Source organism: Vulpes lagopus, chromosome 2, assembly GCF_018345385.1.
Source record: "Vulpes lagopus strain Blue_001 chromosome 2, ASM1834538v1, whole genome shotgun sequence".
Taxonomy (NCBI): domain Eukaryota; kingdom Metazoa; phylum Chordata; class Mammalia; order Carnivora; family Canidae; genus Vulpes; species Vulpes lagopus.
Genome location: NC_054825.1, coordinates 98,216,738 through 98,242,034, shown reverse-complemented (window position 1 = coordinate 98,242,034; position 25,297 = coordinate 98,216,738). Strand labels below are relative to the sequence as shown.

The 25,297-nt window shown below is 43.0% G+C and overlaps 1 protein-coding gene across 3 annotated transcripts in view; it reads right to left on the bottom strand.

The window, feature by feature from the left end:
- The window catches only part of PLEKHG1 (pleckstrin homology and RhoGEF domain containing G1), a 232,597-nt gene that overhangs the window by 189,412 nt on the left and 17,888 nt on the right, over nt 1–25,297 (bottom strand). The window contains exon 2 of one of the 3 annotated variants that reach the window (XM_041744847.1): nt 22,027–22,117. The exons of the other annotated variants lie outside the window; for them this stretch is intronic. The gene's annotated coding sequence lies outside the window, so the exon portion shown is untranslated. The remainder of the gene's footprint in view (nt 1–22,026; nt 22,118–25,297) is intronic. 3 annotated transcript variants of the gene reach the window in all.

Below are 25,297 nucleotides of genomic sequence, written 5' to 3'. Positions count from 1 at the left end.
GTTCAAGCAGGGCCAAGGAGTGTTAAGGGGAGACTGCTATGGCTGACAGGGCCTCAGAACCTTTTAAGTAAATGGGGTGGAGGGAGAGCGATCAGAGAAGTTCTAGGGAAGAGTCTGGAAATGGAAGGAAAGACATTTACAAGCAAAAGGAGAACATAGGAAGGTAGGAAAGCTTAAATGTTCCAAAAAACCAAGATCAGTAACTTAGCCAGAGCTAGGATTTGGGTAGAAAACAGTAATATATTCTATCTAAAAATTAACAAACTAAAGAAGTGTTCGATGCTGGAAAAGAAAAATTCTAAGCAATCCAAGAGGATCATCTGTTAAGTTCACCATTGTAAAGAGCAATACTTTCGCAAGGGCTGTATAATACTCAGATAGTCATATTCCTTTCATGGAAAAAAAGAAAAAGAATGGGAATGCTCTCAGATTTTTTTAAAAAGATTTTATTTATTTATTCATGAGAGGAACAGAGAAAGAGAGAGAGAGAAAGAGAGGCAGAGATATAGGCAGAGGGAGAAGCAGGCTCCACACAGGGAGCCTGATGTGGGACTCCATCCTGAGACTCCAGGATCAGGCTGAAGGCAGGCGCTAAACCACTGAGCCATCCAGAGATCCCTCTTCTCAGATTATTAAATAAATAAGTGCCCAAACAGAAAACCAATGGACTAAGTCATAGAATTTATATGGCTAAAGACTCATTCAGTAGGCTGCAAAATTTAAATCTTCAGAACATATAGCAAAAAACAAAGAGAAGGAAAATATGAAAGACATGGAGAATTGATTCCAAGAGGTCCTAAACCCATCTATTGGAGTTCTCTGTGAAGACTGCTTAAATGTTAATGGGGAGAAAATATCCTGAGCCTGAGCAGACTTCAGATCACAAAGATCAACAAAAAAAGATTCATGGAAAAAGATCATTGGTGAAATATCAGAACTAAAGATAAAGTGAAAATTCCTAAAAGCTTCAAAGAGGTAAATAGAGAGATGTACAATCAACCAAGTTATAAGAATCAGTCCAGTACCAGACTTATCGGCTACACTAGATTGTAGGTATCCAAGGGGCAATGTCTTCGAAGTGGAAGAACTATCATTTTGAATCTAGACTGAAATTATCAATCAAGTGTGAAAGCAAAATCAGACATTTTGAAACATGCAGTAACAGAGCTTATCATCCATGCATATTATATACAAAAAGCTACTCCAAGGAATAGTCTACAAAATGAAGATGGGATTCCAAGGAACAGGACGACATGGCATGAAAAAAATAATAGGAGCCCAATATAATCCCAAAGTAGAGGAGTGTATAAATGAAGCTGTTGGAAAAATCTCTTTCAAGCAGCAAAATTCAGTGAGCCAGAATGGAATTTCATTCTCTATAGATCCGACTATATTACTTGACTACACAGCGAATAATATTTGAATATTGGCTTTCAAGTGTTAGAAATCATCCATAGACAAAATAAACATTCATAGTTATGTTGTAAACAATAAGTACAACAGAAGTATTAAACCATGATACCATAAAAAAAATTAGTCTGACACGCTGGGAGGTTATAGTTAGGGGCTGACCCTTCTGACACCGAGGGGGTTCCCAGGCATGGGAACCAAGTGTCCAAACTGGGAAAGTCCTGGGTAAACCAGGACTAGTTTGTCACCTTAGTCAGGGTGGAAAAGAGGTGAGTGAAAGACGCTAACATCCCCATTTTGCAGAGCCAAGGCTCAACAGAGGCTCTAGAAAAGAAATAAGTTGGTGACAACCAGCATCAATATAGCAACTGTTAGCAGTGGCTGAACTTGCAAATGAGGTTTTTATGTTTGATTTCAACCCCTTGCAAATGATTTAGATTTTTAAAACAAGACATCCATTTAGAGTTGAATAGGCCAAGACTTATTCATGAGGCATCTAACAAAGAGAATGTTTCAAAGTGAGCAATACCTAAGGCCGCAGACATGGGGAGCTAAATAAAAAATGATCAAACAAGAGATTTTTATTCAAAATGTGATTTGAAAGCGAGAGTATAAACAAAACTGAGGACAAGAAGATCTCCCTTGTTCAGAAGCAGTGCCTGTATTCTTTGTGAAGTATGGATGGTCACAAGAAAGGACGGGGGAAGAAGTCTTTAGTGAATCAGAAAAAGGGACCAAGTGAGTCCAGTTAATCACATAACAGGCTGGTAGAAATCACACGAGCACAGCTGCTGCTAGGTAAACCTGAGTGGTCGGGCCCCTCCACCTAAAAGCTGCTCAAAAGACATTCTCTGTAAGTATGACTACTTATGGATGTTATATATCACATGAAGAAAAAAAAGCCTGAATGACATACCATGTTCTGGTTGTTTTATGCCAAACTGTTACTCACACAAAAAATTCGAGGGCACCTGGGTGTCTTGGTCGGTTAAGGGTTTGCCTTCAGCTCAGATCATGATCTCCAGATCCTGGGATGGAGTAGGCTCTGGGGCTCAGTGGGGAGTCTGTTTCTCCCTCTCCCTCTGCCTCTCTTCACCTCCTTGTGCTCTCTCCCTCTCAAATAAACAAATAAAATCTTTAAAAATAATTCAAAATAGGGCTTCTTTTCATGAGCATTAACACTTTGAAGTCTGTCTAATGACTCTGAAGAGGGATTTGTATCTATAGATTTTTTTTGTCTTTAAAGAGAACCCAAATCTTAGGTATGCTGAAGCCAATTATTTACACAGGAAGCTATTGACTTATCTACAAAGGATAACACAACCCTGAAAGATAATGATTGTTTCATTCCCTTCAACTTAAGAATGCCCTCTGTTAACACCTCAAAGACACATTATTTTAAATTTAAAATGGAAAAAGCCCATAGTCTTGCCTTCTATAAGTCACTAACTACCACGCACATAATCAAAATCCATTATGAGCGTCATCCAGTACACAGAACTAGGGCCCGTGATGCATTTAACACCTTACTGGGTATCTTGCCAAATCACCGCACATTTATCAAGTTTCCTCATTTCAAGATTCACTTGACATTTTAAAAACATACCTGAAATCAGGATGTGGCTTATAATCAACAACATTTAATGTGGCTGGGTGTTTACTTAGGCCCTGATGCTGCTCAATCAATTGAGTATCTTAAAAATCCAGAGTGCAGAAACTGAGAAAATCCGAAAATATCCCACCCATAACTCACTGGAAATGTGTCTAAACCCAGGAAAGAAACATAAAAATATTTAGCTCCAGATAAGCTGAAATGCTGGTCGTATAAGTGAAGACAACTAAGATTAGAAATATTAAAAAGGACAAAATCAGACCTAAATAGACATATTTTCCAATTCTTGTGAACTACAAATTATATATAGTGAATCCACAAATTCCAGCAGAAAAAAAACAGAACCATGATTGCTCAACTAGGTCCACCCATAGCTTTCACATTTATTTTAATTACAAGACTCTTAAAATGCTCGTTCAATTATTTCAGAGCATTAAAAATATTTCAATATTATTTATTAAAAGTGAAATTTGCAGTGCATAAGTCTCTACAACTCCCCAAAACAAAATATATATATATATTTTAAAGCAGCAAAAGCTGTAATTCACTCGCACTCCAGGAAGCAAATTGAAATGTACTGGAGTAAACGTAATGAAATAATGTAAAACATTTGTGTGAAATTCAAAGTATTCTGTTATAAATCCTTCATGTGTAGGGAGCGTATCTGTCTACATATTCATTTCCTTCCATTTTCAGTGACAGCTCTATTGAATATTCAAATTAAACGGGATTGAGAACTAATTATTTTTCCAGAGGAAGAGTCACTCAACCACTTTAAAACTTGGGTTGTTTTAAGTATCTTCATCCAAAAAAAAATTGTCCTAATTCTTCTGGGAAGAATAACATCCCATAAATTCCTACCCACCCCTGCCCTGAAGTCAGTTACAAATCACAGCCTTGTAACTCTCAGGAAAAGACGCTGGTGTTTGTAATAATCCCAAAGCACGGAAATGACGATGTACCTCCAAGCACTCGCTGTATTCTCTACAAAATAAAGATTTATTGTTCGACTGCTTGATCACTTTAGTGGGTTTTCTTCCCGAATTAGGCTTTGAATCTGGAATTGAAAGTTAAAATTTTCCATATGTCTGAATTTAAACCACTTGATCTAGTCATGGAAAAACTGATTTACTATTTCAGTTAAGATATTTTAAAGGTTTATTTCTATTCACTTTATTTTATATATATACACATAAATCATATATATATATATATATATATATATATATATATATTTTTTTTTTTTAAGCTTTATCCCAAAGCTAAGTTTCAGGCTTCCATGCAGTCTTCAAGTTAGTCTTGAATGTGGTTCAATGATAGAAATCAACGTGGCAACGGATAATGAACCAAGGGTATATTATGTGCTTTTTGAGCATCCTATATCTTTTCTCTCCAGCGATTGTTTAAAATGTCTCCAAATCCAACAAGCTTTCCTAGACTCCCCTGGGCTACATATTTTCCCTATACTACTTATGCTCCAGCACTCATGCAGCCACTAGATCACACGCTTTGTTTTAAAAGACATGTAGGTTAGTTGACCCTTTCTCCTAAGTCACATGAGAAACCAGTCTGATTGTCTCTCATGCCTTCTCTTTACTCATGGCCCTCTGCATGTAAGTAGTACCCCACACACTGACCAGCACGTAGTAGGTCATCCGTTTTTGAGTGGGTGAGTACATATTTTAGCCATCAACTTGCATTCAGCACAATCTTTGATTCTCAGTGGGAGAAAAAAAAAAAGCCAAATTGGATTTTTTTTTTAAGATTTTATTTATTTATTCATGAGAGACACACAAAAAGAGAGAGAGTCAGAGAGAGAGAGAGAGAGAGAGAGAGAGAGAGAGAGAGAGAGGCAGAGACACAGGCAGAGGGAGAAGCAGGCTCCATGCAGGAGCCAGATGCGGGACTCGGTTCTGGGACCCCAGGATCATGCCTGGGCTGAAGGCAGGCGCCAAACCACTGAGCCACCCAGGGATCCCCCCAGATTGAATTTTTAATCCTGTGCTGGACATTGATACTTCTCCCAGCTACAATTATTTACCTGAGTCAAATGTGATACCATCACCAATTCCCAAAGCTACCCAGTATGGTTTTCTCTCACTACCACCTTGAACTTGCATTTTGTTGTTGGAAGTTTAGATTACCTTGCTATTTTTTTAAATTTATTCATGAGACACACACACACACACACACACACACACACACAGAGAGAGACACAGAGAGAGAGAGAGAGAGAGAGAGAGAGAGAGAGAGAGAGAGGCAGAGACATAGGCAGGGGGAGAAGCAGGCTCCCTGAGGGGAGCCCGATGTAGGACTCGATCCCAGGACTCCGGGATCATGACCTCAGCCAAAGGCAGACACTCAACCACTGAGCCACCCAGGCATCCCAGGGTCACTGTTTATGATCTTCTACTCCCTCATCTCTCACTGACTCCACTTATGCTTCTATTCTCTTGTTCTGCTACTGAGATGAGAGCAAAAGAGGAACAGGTGAGGTACAGGTCTTCAGAGGCTCCTGATCTTTACTTAATAGCTTTAAGCAAAGTCTTCAGTCTTGGGTCTCCAATCACCTATCAAACTGCTCCATGACAGTATCTTGTCTGATTACCCAGTAGGGGAAAGCCCCTCGCCCCACCTGCTTTGCCCGGATCCCGGCAAATCTCACACTGTGCCTTGAACGCTAGCAGGACTGCACTGCCCGTAGCCACCTCGGATGGACACACCTTCTCCTGCCTCTCTGGACTCTGTCCTGCCCTTACCTCTACCTGGCATGTCACTCCCACCCTTCTTTGCTTGGCCTACTCTCTTCCATCTCTCATGACATATCTCTAGCACCAATGACCTCCTTCAGGACGACACCCCAAACGCTGCATTTCCCGCGGATGCTGTTGCTCTGCTTCTTCACTAGAACTGTGACCTCAGGGGCAAAATGCTGTCTCATCTGTGGGACCTCAGGCCCAGAGCCAGTATTCAAAAATGTGAAGCTGAATTATGACTCTTCAAAGGAGAGCAAATCCATTCGTTGGTTGCTCCCAGATGGGAAGTGTGTTTTTTGGCTTAGTGAAAATAAATAAACTTTGGGGGGAAAAAAAAAAGCATTGCATAAGGTATTTGCACAGAATGGTTTAAAAGCCTAAATAAATAAGTAAGTCATTAGCAAAATATCAACTAAATTGGAAAAGGGAATTTCAAATGAAATCATACTAGAAGTGCCTGCAAACTTTAGTTATTTGGTAACCTCTAACTTAAAGCCAGCTGGTTTCCTCAGGAACTTTTTGGTAAATAAAACCAGCAAGCGGTGATATGTATGATTTCATTACAAAATTTTTAAAATTTCTTTTTATTTATTCATTTGAGAGAGACAGACAGAGAGAGCACAAACAGGGGAGGAGGCAGAGGAAGAAGGAGAAACAGACTCCCTGCTGAGCTGGGAGCCCAACGTGGGGCTCGATCCCAGGACCCTGAGATCATGGCCTGAGCCAAAGGCAGACCTTAACCATCTGAGCCATCCAGGCGGCCCTCATTACAAAACATTTTCAAAAGTATTCTTGAAAACATCACGTCGAGACAGTTCCTTATTCTCCTCTGCCTTGTCTTTTAACCACCAATGTCCCTAACACCAATGTTGTGTATTTCAGAATAAAAAGTTTGCAAAGATGATTCTCTGTACCTCCATTTATTGTTTCCTGAAGTTGGACTCACAAAGCTAACTGTAGGCATTATGACTGATGAGGCACTTGAGAATACTTTATTACAAAGCTTATCTTCTAAGAAATGCTCAAAGTGGTCAAAGATAGTGGCTGCAGACTAGGATATATAGGATAGTAGGATCCCATTTTTGGAAAAAAGATATGTTTGCAGGAAAACATCTAGAAGGACAGAAAACAAAAATGTTCCACGTGGTTGCCTCTGGCTGGTGGGATTAAGGTGTGTGAGCTTTTTTCCCCTCCCTGTCCCCAGGCATCATGTATCACTTACATACTTTTTTATTTAAAGTCTTCTAAGGGCACCTGAGTGCCTCAGTGGTCGAGCATCTGCCTTTGGCTCAGGTCATGATCTTGGGGCCCAGGGATCCAGTCCTGTGTCAGGCTCTCTCCAGGGAGCCTGCTCCTCCCTCTGCCTGTGTTTCTGCCTCTCTCGTGAATGAATGAATGAATGAATGAATGAATGAATAAATAAATAATTTAAGTATTTTAAGTAATAAGTAAACTGAGATGCACTTCATGGACCTCAGAAACTCTGATCCCCTCTAAGCCTTCCTCACACCATTCACTGGAGGAACAGTAGCCTGAGCCCTAAGGTCAGCCTGAGAGCAGCTGGATCTGCAAGAAAACTGTGACAATGTTTCTGAGGGCTGAGATGATTTAATATAAAAACGTAGGAAAGGGATTGAAACTCAGGTAGTTGCATATGTGTGCCTGACAAGATTTCTAAGTGCATTTTACAGGTTCGATGGGTATTTCTTCATCTATACTTGATGTTTAATTCATTAAGACTGAGTCCATATGTAACCTGCTCTGGGAATCTTTTTCTGTTCAGTCTGGGTTAGGCTAAGTGCGCCTCCTATGTACTCTTGAACTTTGAACACTTCTACCAGCCAGGCATTCCCTCCCCTGCACTGCAATACCTTTCTCCTGTCTGTGTTCCCAAAGAGACTCTGGGTGACAAGGGGGTGCCTCTTTTTCTCTTTTGCTCATCACCTGACAACAGTGTCTTACACATGCTACTTGATGCTCAACAAGCATCGAGTGAATGAATGAATGAATCCACCCACAAAGGGTACTCTCCTGAATCCTGGGTACAGTGGTGGCTGCCCTTCCACGATGGGTAGGCAATCGTCTGTGTCCCAAGCAGCAAAGGCAACAGAATACCCCAGAAACTGGCCTACAATGTGATCAGGAGGCCTTTAAGTGAGATTGAGATAGCCCAGCAATGCTCATGGGAAGGCAGTGAGAGGGGCATGTCTTAAAGCTCAGGCAGGTCTTCAAGATGGAAGGGAGAACTTCTAGAAGGAGAATGTTGACAGCAAGAGTCAGAGGCAGGAAGAAACACGGTGTGTTTGAGGCAAACACACATCACAAATAAGCACATTACACATCTCTCCAGACTAACCCATTCTCCCCACTTGGCCTGATTCCTCCACTGCCTCTATGGTCCTTACTCTCTCTGTCTTTCCCTCTCTCACGTGGAGCCCCCATGGAGCAGGGAACATGTCACTCCTCTTCAGATCAACAGTGATCTTCTCTCCCATTTTACTCAGAGTTCACTTCCTACACACTTTCTATACTGACAATAGACCATGTGTGCCCCCTCGTATGCTTGGTCATTTGCTAGATGGAAATGTGTGGTTATGTCTTTTATCCTACTATATATATGCTGGAGAATAGTGTTGTAACTGTAATTTGGGGTCTTCCCAAAGTGCCATTCACATGGTAGCATTCAAACATGTTGGACTGATTCACATCTGAACAGGAATCTCACCTAACATGCAAGAGTCCAAAGCTTATTACAGAACTGTGTTGCTATTGGGTCTCAGAACCCTGGTCAGGGCAGTTTTCATACTCAAGGATGCACCTTCAGGCATTGCTGGATCAAGGGGTGCTTGACACTTGAGCATGCTGCCTCTGCAAGCCACCATTCCTGCTTTCCTACAGTAAGCCCTGGGACACGTGTTAGAAACCTAGTGAGTTTACGTGCACCACCTCTGGGCCTGTTGGGCAGGCGATTCACATCTCCGTGTTGGCAGAGCATTATCAGAGAGGCGTCTGCTTCCTTACCTTCCCCCTCATCCCCACCAGCTGAACAGTTCTCACTTATCCATGTAGTTGAACCACATATATTTATTAGAACAACTTTACCCTGTGCTTGTAACCATGGACAGCTTTGTTGCCAGCCATGAAAAGCAAGTAAATAGAAGGAAACTTTTGAATAAAAAGGCAGACCTTGTGTTCCGAGTCATGTCCGCCCAAGCAGCTGACACTCACGAGTGGACACAAACCTCAGGACAAATCAGGGCCAGGAGAAACCTTGTTGCTTTCAAACATCCATTCTATGCATGAATAAAGGACTGTTGTGTTTTGTAATCATTAAGAGATGTTTTGTGGAAAAGAAATTACAAGAATGAATAATAAGATTAAAAATGACAACATCACAGCCTGTGTATACTATTTAGGCAAAAGATGACCCTTTGCAGGGACTGGATGCTCGTGCCATCTGCACATGGTGACCCTGGAAATGTAAAACCTAATATTACTATTACACCGCTTTTTCTTTTCTCAAAAGGAAAGTGACCCCTCCTCATCCTATTCATAATAGGTTGTCATATGTGGCCTAAATGAGTACTTTTCACCATAAGTGAGCCAATGAGACTTCTAAACAGGAACATGCCCGTGCTCCTTATTGTTTTTCTTGTACCTTAATGGTTCGTATAAAAATAAGAGGATCGGACTAACATGTAAATTACTATTTAGCTCCGAGGTGCTGGGATTTATATAATGTGGTGCTTATGTATATATAATATTTATGTAAACGTATATATACTTACATGTAAAAATATTACTTATAACACACATAGGCAAACATATATGGCTTCTCTGAAAGTCACAGCCCATGGCATAAGCACAAACAGCCAAGAGGCCTGTCTAAAATTCAAGACATTTGATAGGCAGTGTGCACAAGCCGGTCTCTAGCAAATAATAAGCTCTTTATATCCATAAAATGACTCTCCCATGACAAAAGTATTACTCTTCACCAAAATAATGGAGAGTCATACACAAGCCTCACTGGGTAATTTTTTTTTTTTTTTTCCACTGGGTAATTTTTGGTCAAAAAGAGCATCACGACTGCAATGAAGAATACAAGTATTCCTCTCCAGTCAGAGGAAACGTGTGTTCCCAGCCGAGGTCTCCACAGATGGGCTCCTACCGGCACGCCCTGCCTTCTGCGCCCAGGTTCCCCTGTTTCTCTGCTTCTGTTCCAGCCACTGTTCCCGACAGCTTTGGCTCCCACACTGAAGATATGCCTCCACGGAGGGACCCCTTAGCCCCTCAGCACAGAGCGCCACCTGCCACATCTCAGGGTGCCATCCGGTACAGGTGTCGTCTGTAGTGACAGACGCAGCTCTCAACCCTGCTCCTAGACCCTCTGAATGTGCACCTGCATTTCTCCTTGCTCCCCAGGTGACTCTGACCTAGAGTAAAGGGGGGCAGTGTTGCTCTAAACTTTACCACACAAGATGGGGCATTAGTTGTGACCCCTAGATCCAAAGTAGATCCTAGGTCTCTAACCACAACTTCTTCCCAGAACGCTCTGCGCCCTACCCTGCCCCCCACCACACATACATCCAGACATCTCTTCTCTAGAACCCAAGAGTCCTCTCCGTTTACACTGCCCATCACGGACCCCTCCTTCCTTCCACCATCTATAATGCTGCTCAGGCGGCACTCAGCTAGTGCCACACCTGCAGGGCCAACCCACAGCCCTGGGCCACCTCCCTGGGCTCCCAGGCCGTGGCTGATCCCCTGGAAGAAGGCCTGCTGGGCTCTCTCCCCTGCTGGGACGCTGGTAGCCACAGTGAGCTCCGCAAGCAGACGTCAGACCATAGTCAAGACTGGGGATTATGGTGTCCCACATGGCTTCCGGCCAAAGGACTGGTGATGATTAATAAGCCAGGCGCTGCAAAGATAAGGTATCTGAAGGAGCTTAGAGCTTGGGAAAAAACAGGTCAGGGAGTCACAAAGTCAGTTGAGAGTTTAAAGCCTGATAGCTTTTGGAGGTCGGAACAGGCAATGGGCTCAGCATACATCTGGAACTCAATAAACATGGACAGAGTCAAGGATAAGTGAGTCAAGGATACCCACAGTCAAAGCTTTGGCAGCAGCTTTTGAGATAGGTGCCCCAGCACCACAAACACACGGCCTTCCACCTGAGATTCTAGGCGCATGATAACGGGGGGCTGGCGGGGACAGAGCCATGACAAGCTGGGGGAGCCGCAGAAGAAAGCTGTGCTGGACTCAGTACTAGGCCTCCATACCTCTGGAGGCCCCCTAGGCTCCATACCCCCTTGCACACCTGTCTTCAGTGAATGAGCTCACCTCTGATCTCAGACAGGATCAATCCAGGGCACCCTGGACTTTGCCTCAACAAACAGACCCTCCGGTTTTACTTTTCTTTACAGGTGTTCTCAGAGGAAAGGATTTCTGTCTTCATCACCGTGGGTCAGACAGCACGCCCTGCCACAGAACTCCACATCCCTTCCTGGCTCCCCATCGGCCCCGCCAGGGCCTCGTCTGGTCCCCCTCATGAGTCTCTTTCTCTTCAGCTCCCAATTCGGACTCAGGGTCACCCTCTCTGAATGCCTGCTCATCTTTCTGGCTAGTCCTGTTTCTGTTCACTTCTAAAGGAAAGCACTGAACGAGCAGAGAATTTCCAATCTACACATTTCGGAGACATCGGTTCCCTCATGCAGCTTCAGTTGCCTCCCACTCCAGAGACCCTTCGGTTAACCGAGGCGGGCCTCCTCGTACTGCAAGGTCAGCTCTCACTTGGTGCCAATTGGCCTTTACCCCTCGGTCACCTTTAACAACACTGAGCCTCACAAACGTTGCCTCTAGAGTTATGTGGCCCCAAACTTTCCTGAAGCATTCCCAGAGTTCTGCTATCTTCTCCATGTCCTCTGCTAGCGTTGGCCTCTTCTTTCCATCCTCAGTACTCACTATGGGTTGAGCCAGTGGGCTTCCGTCTCTGCTCCCTGGAGCGCTGGCAATCACACAGTGCTCTGCCCTATGGAGGAGGGAAGTCCTTAATTCTCACTCCTGCTCCAAATAGTTCAACTCTATGTGTTTCACATGCATATAATATTTTTCATGCAAAATTTTCTATGTAGATTTTGCGTTTTTTTGATCTTGCATTTTTTAAGAGATTTTATTTATTTATTCATGAGAGACAGAGAGAGGCAGAGGGAGAAACAAGGAGTCTTGTGGGGAACCTGATGTGGGACTCAACCCCAGGACCCCGGGATCATGCCCTGAGCTGAAGGCAGATGCTCAACCACCTAGCTACCCAGGCATCCCAGATCTTCTGGTTTTAAGAGACTTGAAAACCATTGTTGCCTAGCGTAAGGAAACAAGGGCTCAGAGTTCCTTGTCCTGACTTTGGAATCTCTCAGTGGTGTAACCTCAGACATCAGTAACCTCATCAGAAGCCAAGAAGCAAGAGTACCCTTCTTGCCTGCTTTATAGGGCTACCTGGTGATCATGACAAAAAGTACACATTAGTCCTGACATTTACATTCCTGATGGATGATGGCCACTGGCCTATCTTCTCTGCCAGAGGCACATGCCCCTGCCACCCTGTTGGGAACAAGGCATGAAGGAAGAGGGAGGAGAAGCCAGGAAGGGAGACAGAGCCGGCCTGGGCAGCACTTGTCTGTGGGCTGAGGGTTGGCCTGGGCCGCAGCTCCAGCTCTGTCCATCCACTGACCATCTGACCACCTACTATTGTACCTGAGACTGTGATGGAAGCCTGCTGGCATCCAAGTGGCCAAGGCAGATTGTAAAAGTGTATAAACAGAGAACTGAACTTTGGAAAAGGTCTTAAAATTTACATTTTGTTAATTGTACAAATAAATCATAGATACACACTCTAAAGAAAAACAAGGAAAAGTCATCACTTACAACTCAGAGACAATCACAGCTAACCCCGTGGTACGTTCCTTCCAGTCTTGACTGTTTGTTTGTAAGGAGAGTGGAGATTAAATAATTTAGTGCACCCTGACCTTTTCCCTTTTTTTCCCCCCTCACTGAGTATTATAACACAGGCATTTCTTAGAAGTTTAAACTGTTGACCTTTTGCTACTTGTAGCAAAAGCTCCTCTGAAAATGTCAGAAATGGCACACACTTATTTTAGGAATCAGAGAACTGTGAGTTGAGGAGAGACTACTGGCATCCTCAGTGGCCCTGGGAGCAGGGGAACTGGACAGCCTGGTGGCAGTGGCAGAGAAAGTAGGCTCCTGGGAGTGCCCGTGGCTGAGAAGCCCTAGAAGGAGTCTGGCTCCTCCAAAGCCCTGTCCCCTGCTCCCTGGGGCCTTCCTCCCTCCACCACCAAGAGCCCAAATCCTCATTTCACCAGCTGGTTCAACCCTTCATCCTGGTCTTCAGAAGCTTCCACCCATGCTCTGAAGCATCTGTGGATCTCCTGCCAGCCGAGTGGGGAGTAGTTGCCACAAGAGGAGAGGAAGCCCTAAATCCACTGTGGCCAGGAGAGAAGTGTTCTGAAACACAAACTCAGACCTTGTATTTTCCTAGGACTCTTACTGTACATGGCAGTTCAGTTACTTTGGGTATCTTGTTAGGCGACCTAAAGAGGCTGTCATGATGGTGAGTGACCATGAGCTTTGTCAGACAAGATTAGGTGTAAGGGGGTGGGGCTGTTATGCTGGGTGTCTAGGGCTCCCATTACTCCCGGTGTATAGGGGGTGGGGTATTCCCAAAAGAGCAACATTATCTACTGCATCACTCTGTGGTCTTGTCTGTCTATCACCTGAAAGCAGACTTGGCAGGAAGGTTGCTAGCTGGAGGGCACGTGGTATTGGCTTCTTGGTTTTAATTAGGAAAGAGAGAGAAAATTCGTGGTGATCAACTATGGTGTGATCACAGGCTGAAGGATGACACAGCTTTGGGAAGTCACAACCACAGAAGATCCAGAAACCTATATTCCATGAGCTTTTGAATTCCTGGGCATATGAGATTTTCTTTGCATTTCCTACTCTTCCATAGTAGTTTGTAAAACCTTTGAGAGTTTCAACTTTCTCTTCCAAGAGGATTTATCAGGCTTTCACCCCTTCTCCGCCACTGAAACTGTTCATCAACTTGAAACAGCTCAACTGTTTGATCTCCTCACCTCAAAATGCAGTGATCAACTCTCAGAATCTTGCTTTACTTTGCAGCTATTATGATCTACATTCTCCACTTGGCTTCCAGGAGACCACAGACTCCTGGCTTTCCTCCCCTGCTGGCTGCTTCTTCCCAGTCTCCTGGGCTGGGTCTTCTTTATCATTCATCCTTAGTGTTGGGGTGCCCCCAAATCAGCCTGCCCATCTCCTCCCCATCTACTCTAAGAGATTGTATCTAATCCTGTGGTTAGATCTGCCGACAGTTTCCAGGTGTGTGTCTCTTCCCTGGACCTCTTTCTGGAACACCAGATTCACATTCCCAGGTGCCTACTTGACATCATTGCTTAGAGCTGAAATACCCATTCAAGGTCTAGCATGACCACAGCATAACTGGCTTTTTCCCCGTGTTACCCACCTCTGCCAATGATGCCAGATGGGCTCAGAAGTTCAGTCTTGATCCTTGGCTTCATCTTGATTATCTTCTTCCAATGCCCCACAACTTAGCTGTCCTCAAATCCCAGTGGGTCCACTCTCAGCAGATATACAACCATGGCTCACCAACTCAACAGCTCAGCACCCATCATGTCTCATCTGGACTGCTATAAGCCTCCTGTAACTAATCTCCCTGCTATCCTCACATCTGATTCTGTGTACAGAAGCCAGAGCAAATCCACTCATATGCAAGATCATGGCACTTGCGAGTTCAAACCTCTCCAGGGGTTTCCCATCATGCTCAGAGTGAGGTCACATTCTGAACCAGGATCTGTTCCCTGAGTGCCTCCACTTCCCATGGCCTCCCAGCTGACAAGGTAGAGGCTGCTCAAAGAGAGCGCTATGGACAGTACCACTCAAGTATGAGGAATGGCCTCACCCATGCACACACATGCTTTCTCTGGGATCGACTTCTCCATTTCCACTGCTTTCTGGTCTACCTTGAAGCTTCATCATCTGCACATGGGGGACAGCTCTGCATGCCCACTTATCAGTGGAAGCACTTCTCTACCATCGCATGCCTGACAATCACCTGGGGATATCATGACAACACAGATTCTTATTCTCCAGGATAACACGATGACTGTGCAATCATTTTACCCTCTCTGCTGGACTGCAAGGCCAGAATAGTATAGCAGAACATTAACCAACCCTACCAAACTAAATGAATTCAACCCCAAGTCTCTCCAATGGAGTCAAGTTAATACATAATCTAGATATACAGTGTATATAACACAGCAGGGCAAGGACTACCACGTGTGTGTGCGTGTGCACATGTGTATTTTCCTACCTACATACCATCCCAAAACAAATGCCCATTTGCTGAGGGTTCTTTGAAAACTGATCTCAAAGGAATCTGAAGAGAAACCAGGATGAAAGTGCTATGTGTGGAAGGCTGCTACTTTATGCTATTCTTTCAGGCGAGGGGTTTTCTACTAGGTCAACATCCTTTTTGAAGTTTATACCAAGACAAACACACACATATTAAACAGCAGTGGCAATTTACAGTAAAACAGAAAATCCCACTCCGAGAAGAAAACAACCAGAAACATATTACATTTCAAGCCTCTCAAAGTGGGAGTTCAAATGCCTAAATCATTGCTTCACTGCTCAGTTTCACTACAGAAACAGCGTTTCCTCAATCATTCCAATATTACCAAACCTTTAAAACATTTACTTTGGGTTCAGTCTGTTTCCCATATGTCAGATGTAAGAAGAGTAAATGTGCAAATACTGATTCTGTACCAGGACGGGTTCTATTTAAAAATCCCATTATCATGTGGTTACAAGGATATTATTAAAAATCAATATTAATAGAGGCTTATGTCTGTTCTTAAAACAGAATAAAGCCCGCATTCCATAAAACTCCTTGCATATCATACAGCAACATGCATCATGTTTGGAAGGCAACAGAGCAGCAATTGTTCATCATTATCTCTCTAATCTGGGATTTAAGTTTCTAATGATCACAGATGGCAATCAACTCCTCCAAAAGTGCTCAAGGCAAGAGTGTGATGGAAATCTTTTATAATTGTGGCAAGCATATGTTGACACAAATATTTATATTCAATTTTGCCAGGCAGGACACATGTATATTCAGTTTTGTTAACCCTGTCATCTTAATAAAACACAATCTATGTGTCAATGTTGGATTTTTCAGGTATGTAGTAATTATTTTCACTTCATATTTGAGACTAGATGAGTAAAGATTTTTTTTCCCTAAGATGAAGTTCAAGAAAAAACAGTGCAATTTCCCAGAAGGAAACCAGATGTTTAAGTTTTCTTCTCAAAAATGATGTTAGTGCTGTTTTAAAAAAAAGAAAAAGACCACTATCATTTGTAAACTTAAGCTTTCATTTCTCTTTACTCCTGAGATTTGCACCACAATAATCTGTGGAAATGTTCACTTATCCTAATAAAAGAAACCATGATAACCTGATTTTTGAACAAAGGAAGAATTTCTATTCGGAACAAGGATTATTGCAATGGTAGCAAAATTCAGGAGTGGAGATAATAATGCCTTTGATTCTCTTGCAAGTGCAAGTTACTTAAGAGCAGATTTTGTAGCTTCTAATAGAGCTTGGGAAGAAAAATGATTAAAAACTTTCTTTCCATCTCTGTCTGCCACAAAACACCTTTCAAGACATAAATATTTTTCGTTTTTCAAATAAATATTTTGTCCAGAATTTGACATGGTATAAACAAACATGTCTGTTTATGGACTTGCTGATTTGACTTGTTATAGCACATCTCTAGAACAAGACTCAGGCAGTACACTCTTCCCTTGATCTATTACAAGGGAACTTGCCACACCATGGAGTCTAGACAGTGGCTTTTCTGTCTTCCCTTCTTCTCAAAGTGTCCCATTCAGCATAAAACATGGTTTATTTGCTATTTTTCTTTCATAAGATTTCCTGAGTTTGCTAACAATTGAGCACAAAGATACTTAACTTTAAATAGTTTTCTATAGCCTTGACCTAAAGTGAGGGTAAAAATACCACCACCACCCCCAAACACACACAGAGTTTCAGGATGAAAATGGAACTACTCCTAATACTTGATAGGATATTATCCCACAGGCATACCAAACAATGGGCTTGAATTCTTTTATATTGGACCTTGAGCCTTTTAAAATGGAATGGGTCAGCACCTATTTAAAGAGATTTACTTATCTTAGTCATATCCCATGATACTTGGCTGGTGTCATAGTTGAACCTTGAAAACATAAAGAATGCTTGCCAACAGCGTACATCTGAGTCTTGGTGAGGCCAGAAAAAGTGAGTTGCCAACCTGGGTGCAGGGGTTGTAGAAGCTTTCCCTTCACTCAAAAGCCCAACCAGTGACTAGAACTGACTTCCCAGGTCCCCAACACCTCCCTTCATAGTTGGAAACACATAGAAGATCAATACTGACTCCTGATCTCAAGGCCTGGACAGATCTTTCAAGGCCTCTATGTTCAACTCTTAGCCTTCAGGAAAGACCACATGACACTCAGCCAGGCCAGAGAACTCTGAACCTTTGACTAAAGACCTCTAGAGAGGACAATACACTGTCTTTGGGCAAATTTGCAATATATATGTGTGTGTGTGTGTGTGCGCGCGCGCACACACACACACACACACACACACACCCTTCCCCACTGGAAACAAAATATGCCCCCTCCCTTTTAAATGACCTTCAGGAATTTTGACATATTTGGGACACTATACTCCTGTCCATTGCCTGTGTTGCAGACACTTCCCGAGTCTGCCCTGTTTTGGTGTCTTTTGCAATTTTTCCATTGTCCTTACAACTTCTGTTATTGTTGAACTGTTTGAAGATATTATACAGATGTCACTCCCTACTTCTACATAGGTCATCATGCATCCCCCAAAGTAACATTCTCCTATAGAACTATAACCCATTGTTGCACCTAGGAAAATCAAGAATTCCATAATGCCCTCTAATATCCAGTCCATGTTCAAAGTTAGCTGGTTGTCTATTATGTGTTGAACTGGGTCTCCTTCAAGTTCATAGGCTGAAGTCCTACCTCCAGTATTTTAGAATGTGATATATTTCGAGGAAGGGTTTTTAAAGTGGTAACTAAATTAAGATGAGATCATTAAGGTGATCTAATCTAATATGACTCCTGTTCTTGTAAAAAGAGGAAATCTGGATGAACATACACAGTAGAAGACCATATAAAGGTGTGGGGGAAGGCAGCCATCTACAAGCTAAGGAGAGAGGCCTCAGAATGAAACCGACCCTGATCTTGGACTTCTAGCCTTCAGACTGTGAGAAATAAATCTCTGTTGGTTCAAACCATGGAGTCCATGGTAATTTAAGGCAGCCTTAGCAAGTTAACATACTATCCTAAGATTATCTTATAGTTTTTTGATCTCTGATGCAATCAGGTTATACTCATTACATCTGGTTGTTATGGAGAAAATTTTGTTAAAGATTTATTTATTAGAGAAAGAGAGAGAGAGAGAGAGAGAGAGAGAGAGAGAGAGAGAGAGAGAAAATGGGTAGTGGGGGAGGGGCAGAGGGAGAGGGAGAGAGAGTCCTAAGCAGACTCTGCCCTGAGCACATGGCCCCATGCAAGGCTCCATTTCATGACCTTGAGATCATGACCTGAATGGAAACCAAGAGTTGGATGTTCAACCAACTGTACCATCCAGGTGCCCCATTATGGAAAATTTTATGGGCTTTTATTCCAGACAATTTGGATTTCTCAGACAGAGAGTTTCTCAGTGCTAAGCACTTTGAAGCAAGGCCCCTCATTAGAGTGGATAGTGAACACTGTCCAACACTGCTGAAGTTAGGCTGATTGTGGGGATGGCTGAGAAAAAACCCAAAGCTACAGAAAGTGTCTGGTGCACAGGAAATTTTCAGTAAATGTCCTTCTCATTCCTTAATCCAACAGAAATTTCAACATTTCTGTTTGAAGGAAGGATGAAGAATAGATCTCTGAGTCTATAAGAATCATGATGATAAGTCTCCTCCATTTTCTTTTGCAAATGACCACCTTCCTAGTTGAATTTCTTAGAAGAGATTGCCCTCCAGCCTTGGCTGGGCCAGGTCCCACAGAATACCACTGGCTTCCTTTCTCCATGAGGAGTTGAAATCTGAATGGAGATGAAATATACATGACAAAAGCATTTTTATTCATAACAGAAGGTAATACTTGAGTACTCCCTTTGCGTTGGGTCCTGTGTCAACACAAACACAAACATATTGGAAACAAGCTTATTCATTCTCCTTAATGACTTTGTGATGCAAGCACTGTTTTCTCCTTATAGGACATGACAGGGAGGCAAACTGAGGTTCAGGGTATTAGGGGTATGGGGAAGGATCTAGGGTTCCCCTGCAGTAGTGTCTTTGGTGTCAGGGGCAGGACCCAAGGACAAGGAGCAGAGATGGGTAAAGTAGGAAGGCTTCCAGCCTACCTGGAGCACAGGGCAGTAATGGGAGAAAGGGCTGGAAGAAGAGGCAAAGCTCTTATCTCAGGGGTGACGGGTTGAGTGAAAAATATATAATGCATTCTGCAGACACAGGCAATCACTGCAGGATTTCACCACAGTATCACACCCTCCTAGATGCTGCTGGTGACGAAAAACTGATCTTTCCTACTCTTCTGTTAAGAGTTCTTGTATTAGATCAGTGGTTCTCAAACTTTTCTTAGGATTCCTTTTACATCCTTAAAAACTACGGAGGAACTCAAAGAGCTCTTGATTACGTGACTTATGAATTCTAATATTTATCATATTAGAAACTAAACTTAAACCATTTTCAAAATATGTATTTATTTTAAAATAACATTGATAAACCCATTACATGCTAATATAAATAACATTTCAATGGAACATGAAAATTCTTAAACCAAAAACATTTAGTGAGAAGACTGGTGTTGTTTTACAGGCTTCTAAGTCTTTTGATTGTCTGGTTTTATAGAAAGAAGACAGCTGGCTTCTCATATCTACCTCAGCATTCGATATATTGTGATATCATATGGCATGCACTCCCTGGAGAACATCACAGGCCCCTTGTGAGAGAAAGGAGTAAAAGAAGGCAAATAATGTTTTAGTAATATTATAAAAATAGTTTGGTCTTGTAGACCCTCTGAAAGGATCTTAGGGACCCACCTGTGAACTATAGACCATACTTTGAAGACTGCTGATCTAGATCCTAATGATTCCTAGGTGATGGGGAGTAGGGAAACTGACTAAACCAAAACCCAAAATGCCCTGTTAATGCTTTTTACTAAGGAGTATTTAAAATGGTACTTACAGAGGCACCAGGCTGGCCTCAGTCAGTTAAGCATCCAACTCTTGGTTTTGGCTCAGGTCATGATCTCAGGATCCTGAGATAGAGCCCCATGTCAGGCTCCATGCTCAGCGAGGAGTCTGCTGGAGATTCTCTCTCTCCCACTGCTCCGCCCACTCACATGCACACATGCTCTCTCTCTCTCTCTCTCAAATAAATAAATCTCTAAAGAAAAATAAAATGGTGCCAACATCCTCACACCGTACTACATCCCCCAACAGCACAAGGTCTCACAAAAGTAGACAACACCCTGTCCCAACCACCATCAATGTTATTTAACTTGCAAAATGGGGAGGGTGGAAATCTCCCCATCTATCTTCCTCTTTCTGGCTGCACCTGTGTGGCTGAAGGCATGATCACATCAAAGGTGACTTCAACACCACCTGATGAATGACACCAGAGTGAGGTTCGGGGTAAAAAGAAGTGAAACTGTAAGAATGTGTCCCTGATGCACAGGATCCTTAACAAATGACAGAAGTGGCCTCAGAGAGCTTGCTCACTCATTTCCTACAGAACAACAGTAGAAGAAGATTCTAGTGAAAACCCCATATCTATTGGACACAAAAGGAAGTGTTGTGTCCTCTCTGACAGATGGGCTGAGACAATGCCACTGGCTGGGTCTGCTCCTTAGGAAAGGGTCTGCTCATCTGTTCTTCCACCCCTAAAAGAGACTTACACATTTTTAGGCATTTGGGAGGCATTAAAACAAATAGTTTTTAATTTCTTATTTCAATTTAATGGGAAAAGTCTCCAGGTTTCTGTAGTGATAAAACAGCACGAGCACATCATCTATAGAGAGCTCCTAAAAACACACCCACTGGAAATATCTCCCTTTAACAAAACCTGTCTGGAGGGGATAAGAGAAGGGTTCCTGCTGATTCTACAGTCGGGTGAGGAGAGCTGGGGAGAGGGGTGGAGTACCTTGGAGGACTACTTACCAACCTGGCCTTCCTGATGGGGTCTCCCAGGGTCCAGCTTGGGCAGCCGGCTCAAGAAGAGGGGTACACTGGGGAGGATTCTTGACAAAAGTCTGCTGCCCAAGATTGCCTCATAATAAAGTAGGGTAAGCCGGGAAGACAAGGCACAGGTGAGTGCTGTACCAGGCTGCCCCCCAATACTGGAACACAGCCTGATGTCTCTAGTTATTTTAATTTTTGCAAATTTCCCAAAAAATCTGTCACCGGGAAGCCTTCCCCTTTGTTACGATAGGTAGCATAATAAACTCTTATTCTTGATCTTTGGGTTAAAATTCCCACTCACCATATGGCAGCTAAGATGGTGCCTCATATGTAAGAAATGTGCAGATGACATTTTTGCTTTTCATCGAGATTTGCTAATTTAACACAAGTCTCCTTCTGCTGCCCCACGGTATGATATCATGCAGCTCTTGGCTTCCTTCCACTTGGTGTGATGTGAAGTGCTGGCTGGCACAACCAAGCAGACCCCAGAGGCTGACAGACTTCCCAGAGGAGGGGACTGTGCTGGGGACAAGTCAGGGAAACAGGGCTCAAATGTGAGTTGGATTCAGCTGTGCCTCCATCATCTAGAGCTCAGAGTCAAGTGCGCTCACACAGCACCACTGGACGTGCCCAGCAAGAAGCACAACGCAGTAGGAGAGAACCTGCCACCACCCAGGGAACTGTAAGGTGTTCAAGTGTCAGGATGGAAAGAGAAATAGAAAACAAGCATCAGAAAGTAAGGAGGACAGGATGGGGAGCATAAATGATTACAGGTGGATATTTTGAAAGCATTCCTAATTAGATATTTTCAATAGGCCGATTCTTGGTCCCTATTGTGATTGGTATCACCACCTACCTTCACGGTATTGACCAGCTTTCCAATTGTGCTCTCACATTGTTCCAGATGATCAGTCCAACAAAACCCTGTGTGACGAGGTGGACCCATCCTACGAAGAAGGAAGCTGAGGTTCAGGGCTTGTGGCTCACTTACTATCCCCCAGGAATCAGCAGCTCTAGCATCCTGCCCATCTGGAGCAGAGCCTCCGTGCACCAATGCTAGACACTCACTAGATGCCATCACCCGGACTGGGAGGTAACATCTGAGGACTTCCTATTTGGCAGGCACCGCTCTAGCCGCATGGCAAATATTCACTCAATTACCCTACAGCAAGTCCAGAAGTGTGTTCCTAGTCCATATTACAATGAGAAAACCAAGGCACAGGAACTAAATCTTGGAGATTCGATCTGAGAAAGAGAAGCCAGAGGTTTTCTTCTCCTTACGGAGGCAGGATAAATCACACAGATTTATTTACTTCCTCCGACTACCACTTTTAACATAACAGATGAGCTTTGTTTGGGTTAAAGAAAAAGAGCCCACCTTTTCCAATCCATAGTCCTTCTCTGCCCTGTCACCCTGTCTCACTTTTCTTCATTGCACTGATCGCATTTAATGTTTACTCATTTGTAACTGTCCTCTGCAGAGAATGCAAACTTTGAGAGAGAAGATCCTCAGTTTTGTTCACCCTTGAACCCACCCAACAAAGGAATGACGCCTGGCACAGAACAGGCACACAGATATTTACTGAGTGAAAACACACATACATATACTCATCATTACAGCAGAAGTCTAGACAACTTCAAAAAAAAAAAATAGCCAAGTCAGTCGAAAAGATCTGGCAATTTAAAAGACAAGCAAAATAGAACACACAATTGGCTCTGTTCACCCTCACTTGGATTAAGTGGGTGTGGAGTGCCCAGCGGTCACAGAGGGAGGGACAGTGTTTACATAGAGCCCTTCCCCACTTGCACAAATACCGAAGGGGTCTGGAGGGACAAAGGACAGGCCGGGCCACTGCAGCAAACTCCTGTGGAATCAGGACCTGCCAGGTCTGGCCCGGGTGTGGCCAGCAACGGGCAGAGCAGAGGAGCAACTGAGGCAGGGTGTCTTCCTGCCATGAGAACACCGTCAGGTTGCCCCGCTGGGCTACCTGCCAATGGCCAGACAGGGATTTTGTGGAATACAGTTTTGGAATTACTTCTCATGACCAAACCAATTCAAGTGATTTTCCTTCCCTCCACATACATAAAAATCTCCTACCAGATTAGAAATTCAGTAAAAATTGTACAAATATGCACCATGAATAAACAGTAACAGAAAACACAAAGACAAAAAAATAAGCAAACATCATAAAACTACAAAGACGATAATGATGATATGATTGTGACCAAATAGAATGTGACATTTATACACAAGATGTAGCAGGATCCGTGTTAGTGTTAATGCTACACATCACGCTCCTTAACTCAAAACACATCTTTTGGGAAAAAGAAATCAACTGATGCCCACACTGTAAGCAGTTCAAGCAGCAAATGGGTTGTCCTCTACAAGTTCTGTCATCCTAGCTAGAACCCAGGGTTGGTTTGCACGATTCGCTCCTGCGAGAACCAGAGTGGTGCTATTCAGAGCCTGAGTCTCTGGAGGAGCTGTGGGCAGCAAAAAGTGGGAGGGAGGAAATAAAAAAGACATTTTTTCTTTCAAGTTGGAGGGGAGAAACATCTAGAGGCATGCTTTGTATTTTCTTTACCCTAACATCTGTTCCATTAAAGCCTGCCTTGGGTCCTCAAAGTTGCCTGCTCCAAAACTGCCTCCTTTCCCACTTAACCATCTGCTCCCTTACTATGGAGTGTCTCAGTGGGCATTAGGAATAAAGCAGTTAATTTTGAACTAATTCAAATGAACATGTGTCAGAAATACGCCTATATTTACAATCTTCTATTGCCTTCCAAGAGTTTCTGAATTCTGAGGGTCTTCCTTGACCTGGGTGTCAGGTATGAGCCAACACAAGGGTGGAAAAAGCTAAACACCCAACTACAAGGATGGAAGAAGGGAGAATATGCAAGAATGTGAGGATGTGAGAGCCTTTCTTGGGGCATGGGAGTGGGGGGTGGGGGGGAGAAGTGTATGGAGGTGGGACCTGCTAAAGCAAGCAGGAGTGTGAAGGAACCTGGAGCGTGGAATACAGGTGACCTTTGAACTGTCCTTCCCCCCCCCCCCACCCACCGTCTTTAACCACATGGATCTCTCAATAGGTAGAATTTTGAGAAAAGTCATCACTTGAGTCAAATTGTCTAGAATCTGTCTCCAAAGCAAGTTTACTCTGTGTTTTTTCTTTCCATAGTTTCTTCCCTTTGATTTCTGAATAGCTAGATTTTTCACAAATTAGACATTCCCTCCTCTTGCTCTGCCAATACTACTCTCTCCCCCAAGTGAAAAGCCTACAGTAACCAGTGGGGGAACCTCTGGCAATGGCTGGGCAGGCGCTGCACCACCCTTTCTTGGGATTTTAATTGCCCTTAGTAATTTAGAGACCACTTTTATTTAGTTTGTCCCACACTCCAAGGGAAATCACTGTTGCTTTTCAAAATGTTTTGTCAGGTCAAAATCTGCCCTGATGACCACTCTCAGCTATGCTTCCTCCCTTCCTCTCTAGACCATGAGAGTGGGCACTCTCCTCCTCAAAACTCTTCCTTTAGCATCTCACAAGAACTCAGTGTGAAATTTCAGGAATGTTGCAAGCCCGTCATCAGAGGCAGAATTAAAACATAAAAAATATAAACTTGAAATTAAATAAATTATGAAAAAATATATAACTATATAAATTAAATAAATTATATTAAAATTATATTAAAAACAAAGCTATTAATGCCCCAAACTCATACTTTCTTTATTTTACTGTTACCCATGCCATTGAGGTCACTGACATCTATTTTATCTGTGTGGTAGAAATACTATATTAATGGTGGGCTAGCACACTTTTCTTCCCATGTCTGCATTCAATGATGTCACATCAGTAGCAGGAAAGTAGCCACAGTGCGGATATTTACACCTTGGAAGTTGGAAACACTATAAATCTGGGCTTGATTTGTTCTCATGTCTAAGAAAGTGCTAAAGAAAACATTAATAACGTGGATTAAAAAAATCTCGAAATATTCATCCAGCTTTCAACTCAGTAGAGGAGTCACACCTGTCATTGATGAGTGAGTTCAACTCTGACACACATCTTCATTGTTTCACTTTTGTCTTATTAATGTGAAAGAAAATGACAATATTCATGTCAAAACTATAA